Raw genomic sequence first — 6,546 nt, forward strand, 5'->3', positions numbered from 1 at the left:
AAAACACGATAAAAAGTTCGTCACCCTGTGCCAAGAACATTTTCAGGCAAACGTTATTCAGTTATGCACGATAATGGAGAACTGATCGAGTGCTTTCGTAAAACGCCATTCCTTAACCTTTTGAGACTCTTTGTGCACAACTGTGTAGACCACTTGTTTTTGCTAGTTGTATCGATTAGTAGCTAATAAATAGAACAGGATGCATTGAGGTGTGAATGAGTTGAACTTCCGACGTGATAGATGTCTCTACATTTAACTTCATTTTGCAGTGTACTGTTGTATATGATCACTTTGCTAAAGGCACTACCATGGTCGACGAGTCCTTCGACGTGCCTCTTTCGCGAGCCACGTCAAAAGCGTAATTTTTCTTTACTCGAACTGAAGATAACCGAGAACAAATTTGATGTATATTTCTAGTCATATTTGATTCTATTTGTGCAAGAAGCAGAATATCAATGACTTCAGAAGAAATAGATATGTGAGTACATTTTAGTTACGATCAATTACTATAAACCACATAGATCAGCGTATTAGGACATTGTTTTTTTGTCGCAGTAAAATATCGAGTGTCTCGAAATAGTCTTGTAACTGAAGGCATTTACAGACAATTAGTTATAGGCGGCTTACGAAAGGGTTAAGGCGGCAGTTTTTTTTTCTTCATATCTAACGGAGCGATAACGAGTATCACTACTAGGTACTCACCGTTGGCCTCTGGTGCAAGTCGAAAGCTCGAAGCCTGAAAAAAGGGGGATCTGGAAGCGTGTCGCTTTTTGGAACTCTTGAAGCGGACTGAGATAGCAGCGGAGGCTTCCGCAGGGCATACAAGCACCACCCCTTTATTTATCGCACCATTGAACGAAACGTGAAATATTGCGGCCGGTTTCGCAGACCGATCTTCGGAACAATGCAGCGACGCTTTGCAAGGCCTTTACGAATGACCCCCGTCAGCGCTTCCACGACGCACTGGCAATATGTCCCGTTCTAATACTATCCGTCGTATATTAGGCGGTAACCAGGCGCAGAAAAACTGCGCACCCATCACTTTGGAAGCTAATCTCTCGTCAATTACGGAGACGCTCAATAAATGACGTCACTTAAAAGCGATTTAATGAACTTACAACCGGTGCCGATTAAAGCAACCTTAGCATATTCACCAAAAAGTTGCGTTGAAAACATAATGAACTGAGAAAATTACTTCGGTGCTCCACCGACGAGCACAACAATAATGATATCTGGGGTTTTCCGTCCCGAAACCACGATATAATTATGAGGCAAGCCGTAGCGGAGGGCTCGGGACACCAACTGGTGTTCTTTAACGTGCACCTAAATCTATATACACGGGCCTTTAGCAGCGGCGTAGCCAGAAATATCTTTCTTTTTGGGAGGTGGGAGGGGGGGGGGTTCAACCATACTTTATGCATGTTCGTGCCTGCGTATGTATGTGTGCGTGTATACATACATATACGCAAGCAAAACAGAAAACTTTTGGGGTGTGGGGGTTGAACCCCCCCCCCCCTGGCTACGCCCCTAGCCTTTAGCATTTCGCCTCCAACGAAATGCGGTCGCATTTCGATGGAGGCGCGACCTTCGAGTCAGCAAACCGAGCCCCGTATACCCAGTCACCGGTGTACCACTGCCGCAGTCGAGCGCAACAACGGTGCGTTTAAATTCGGTGCGTTCGAATTATATCGTGGAACAATTTCACACAGATATTAAAATGCGACATTCTAGATGTCACTCAACTGTTCTGTTCAAGAATGGGTTACGAGTAGATTTGTTGGTGTGCAGTATATCTGTTTCAGCCAACGTATAGCGAAGTGGTTGAAAGATTAAAAGACAGTGCGGATAACAAAGCGCGGGAAAATCACACCTAAGTTGAGTTTTTAAAAAAAGACTGGAGTTTAAGAAGGGAGAGAGCAAAAGGGAGACCGCAGGGAGGTTAACCAGACACATTTCTGGTTGGCTACCCTATGCTGGGCGAATGGGAAAGGGTAATAGAAGGGGTAGGGAGTGAAAGGGAAGAAAAGAAGGAAATCAGCAATAAACGCGCCGACGCGTATGTGTGTAGGCTGCACTACAGAATACTCAAAAGGCGTTCACATAGGCCCGTAGTCCTCAAAAAAAAAAAAAATCACACCATCTCCCGCTAAAGGGAACCATGAGGCGATGCGTAGCGTTTCGAATGTAGAGCCCGCGTTTGAGAGGGGGAGTGGAGAAGGGGATTGAAGGGAGGGAAATGGGAGAGGGGAAGTGGAGAGGGGTAGGGGAGATGGGTAGGGGAGAGGGGAGTGGAGAGGGAGAGGAGGTGTGTGGAGAGGGCTTGCGCATGCGCATGCCCAGTAAGGGTGGTCGCGCCGCACACCACCACCACTACCGAATTGAACTCCACTATAAGATGCTTCACATCTAAAAGCACAAAAGTGCTTTAACTGCCTTGTGGGCCGACGAACGATGGGGACGGTGCTCCAGAAGCACCTGCACGGAAAGCAGCTGATCGTCCAATCGTCGCCACGTGGGATAGTGTTCGGCTTTCAGAGGCAAATCGGGGGCAGTGGCATAGCAAATGGTCGATGTCTTCTTCGGCGCTGCAGACCTTAGATTATTGATTAGAGAGAGAGGGAAATGATTTAATGAAATACTGGAGATGTTAGCCTGGCTATTTGCCTGACATGTTACGCCAGGTGCTGGGTAATGGTTATGATATATACATAGAAAACGTTCGCGCGCGCGTGCGCGCACACAAACACACAAACACACGCACGCACACACGCACACATACACGCACACATACACGCACGCACACACACGCACGCCCACACGCACACACACACGCACGCGCATACACAGGGCAGATTATACATAGGTCTTACAATTTTAGATTAACTTTTTAAAATTGGTACCGCGGGAAAAGAAACGCAGTAAGTGGCGGCAGATAATTAAATTGACGGGTGCACAAAATAAATAAATAAATAAATAAATAAATAAATAAATAAATAAATAAATAAATAAATAAATAAATAAATGAAAAGCTTTCAGCCAAGAGGATGTGAGGAGGTTGTTAAGGCTGTGTGTAAATAGTGATCGCGGTACAGGCCATTTATCTCGCATATGACGTGTAGTCATGGATGATTGAATTACGAACAAGCTATAGAGTTGATTGGAACGCGTTCTTTCGTTTCGGCACACCGATACACAATTAGCGATCCGAGACAGTGCTCTAGAGTTAGCGTTCGCGAAGCTCATCCTACTTCGTAATTTATCGTTCGCGTTTAATTTGTCCTCAACTGTACGTACAGAGTCCATTCGCTGTCATACGAATAACCATCCCTCGAGGACACCATCATCATAGTCGTCGTTGCTGTTGCCAGCCCATATTAAGTCCACTGCAGAACAACGGCATTTCTCGATGACATCTAACCCACACTGCACTGCACGGCCTGACTCCATTTTGAGCCAGCTACTTTCCTAAGGTCGTCGCTCCACCTAACCTTCCGCCGCCCTGGCCGCGCTATCTCCTGGTAACCATATCGTCTCTCTAACTGACCACCGGTCATCTGTTCTCATGATTTTCCTTTTTTTATTGTTATTCTCGCAAAATTAACTTGTAAGAAATCTTTTTGTTATACAAAATAAGAAATTATTCTCATTTCTAGATTTTAAATATTTTTTCTAAGCTACCCGATTCTTGGCCAATCCCCCTGAGTGGGTGGGAGCCAGCAGTACAGTATCTACATCTACATCTACATATATATGACCTGCCCAGGTAAACTTTACAGCGAAGTTGTCTTTGTTTTGTTTTGTCGCCTAGGAGAAACTGGCTCATACCCGCAAGGGGGATTGGCCACAATGTCAATTATATGGGGAAATGTAAACGCTATGCAACAATAAAAATGAAAGAGAAGGACGAAACGCGATGTAAATAAAAAGGGAAAGAGGTAAAAGGATTCAAAAAGCCATAGATAAAATGTGGAAAAAAAATTGGCCGCGTATCTGCGTGCTTCGCTGCAAATGTCGTGTAAAGACGATAGAAGAGGCGCTGTGTGAGATATGGACGCCATCTGGCAATACGTCGGGAAACATGAGTGCTGTGTTGCGTGCTGGTAGTCCCGGCGCAGCAGCAGGCGAAGACCGGCGGTGACCAACGCGACCGGCGGGGACGCCAGCCAGCCCGAAAACGCGGTTTGGCGCGAAGCGCTGAGGCAGAGAAACGTCCGCACTCAACGAGTACTCTCCACACACACTTTTATTTACACGTCGCCTGGGTAAAACAGGAACGCCAGAGCGGCGCCCACAACCGGCAGCCTGAAGGCCGTCCACAACGCTGCTTTTTAATTTTTTAAATATTTTTTTCACCTTCTTGGCCTTCTCAAAACTAAAGTTTTTCAACACCAACCCATGGCATTCGTACAGTGCAATACAGAACCGAAACCGAAACACAACAATGAGCTCGTGCGAAGGGCACGGAGGAAGGCAAATTTCAGCGCAGTCGCATTTTCAGCTTTGTTGAAACAGCGCTCACTAGACGACGACGAAGTAAAATAAGGCACTGCCTTCTTTTACTTCGTCGTCGTCTAGTGAGCGCTGTTTCAACAAAGATGAACGCATACCAACTCGCTCAAGCTTCCATTCTTATGCATTTTCAGCGCAGCTTAAGAAACTAGGGTCCTTAAAATTACGTATGTATGCATTTTCTATTAAAGGAACACGCCACCTAATACTTACCTAGTGATGTTGCACCTCAGATATGCATGATATTTACTTTTTGATCGACAACGTTCACAAGTATGAACAGCCGTACCAGTTCAAGACGGCTGGCCCTTGGGCAAGTGGTTCAACTTTGGCCGAGTGGCTGAATCGAGGGACGTGCCGACAAACAGAAAGACAGACAGAAAGACAGACAGACAGACCAAAATTTCTGCGTCTAAGTTCCCCAAGAAAGACTATCGTCTATAAAAATAGTTTCGAACGGTCGGTAGCACTAGCACCGTAACTTTCCGGTTGCTTGAATGAGCTAATGTAGCTCATTTAGAATAGCACTGCGGCCTGCACCGAACTGCGGGTTAGAAGTAGTAAATGTTAATCCCGGTATACCAGTCGGCATTTCAAGAAACATTCGGCGGAGTGAGGCAAAACGGCGGCATGAGAGAAAAAGTTATCTATCGTTTCCGGTTCATTGCAAACTGGACAGAGGTTAGTTAATGAGAAGCCAGATTTTTGAAGGTAATAATGTAGTCTACCCTCTACCATCGTCGTTGTCGTCGCCGTAGTAGTAGTAGTAGTAGTAGTAGTAGTAGTAGTAGTAGCAGTAGTAGTAGCAGTAATAGTAGCAGTAATAGTAGTAGTAGTAGCAGTGGTAAGCGTCACGCAGGTACGAGAGCTGGAGTAAACAAAGGAATGAATAAAACGAAAACATCGTGATGTTGACTTTCGGCACAAAATACCGGGGAACCAATTCGCAGTTTCATTGATTACGTTAATTAGAAACTTACATTAATTGTAATAAACCAAGGCAACGCACCTGGGTGCGTACGCGGCGACAAATCACGTGAGGCGAGACGTTCGCTGAAACGCCATTTCATGAACCCGCAGGCCACGTGATCACGCCTCGCCCAATCAAGTGTAAGCACGCGTACTAAAAATCTAGCGGCGGATTTACGACACCCCGTGGTCTCGCTAGCCAATCACATACACTCGCTGTTCAGCGGTTTTTGACGGCGTGGAACCGGGGTCGTCGCCAAGAAGGGGGGGGAAGGGGGTTGGGGGAGGTTCAACCCCCCCCCCCCCAGATTTTTTCAGTTTTGCTTGCGTATATATACACGCACACGTACAAACGCACGCACGAGCATACATAAAGTATGGTTGAACCCCCCCCCCCCCCCCCCCCCCCGAAAAAAAATTTCTGGCTACGCCCCTGCGTGGAACTGTCTGAACTTTTTTCGCCTCTTAATAAGTACTACCGAAGTTTATCTTCTGATCCACTGTGCTGTTTAATATCGATAGAATGTCAATCCGGTCACGCGGAACAGCTGCTGACCACGCAAGCCAGGTCACAACCGTCATGCTGCAACACCGCGACAACGCACAACTCCTCTGTGTTTTGCTCACGATGCGTGTCCATGTAGAACCTACCATCGAAGTGGACGATAACGGCCATCTCTAGACTGGAAACGAAGCCAGGCAGAGTTGCCAGCTAATTGCTTGTCAGCCGCTCGGCCGTCAAAATTGAATTGAATGAAGCCAGCTGCAGTTATCGGCCCAGTTCATGTTTCACCTTGTTTTTCTGAGCCATACGGCAGTAACCGCCGACGCACAGTGAAAAACGCACTTTTATGTTCCGTTCTATCGTAAACTGCCTGCTACGGTTACTAATTTTTAGATGCGAAGTATCTTATGGCGGAGTTCAATCCGGTGGTGGTGGTGTGCGGCGTGACCACCCTTACTGCGCCTGCGCATACCCTATCCAATCTCTCTCCCCTTCCCCTCTCCACATCCCCTCTCCCCTTTCTCCCTATCCACTTCCCATCTCCACTTTCCCTCTCCTCTCCC

Source organism: Rhipicephalus sanguineus, chromosome 9, assembly GCF_013339695.2.
Source record: "Rhipicephalus sanguineus isolate Rsan-2018 chromosome 9, BIME_Rsan_1.4, whole genome shotgun sequence".
In the NCBI taxonomy this organism is placed as follows: Eukaryota; Metazoa; Arthropoda; class Arachnida; order Ixodida; family Ixodidae; genus Rhipicephalus; species Rhipicephalus sanguineus.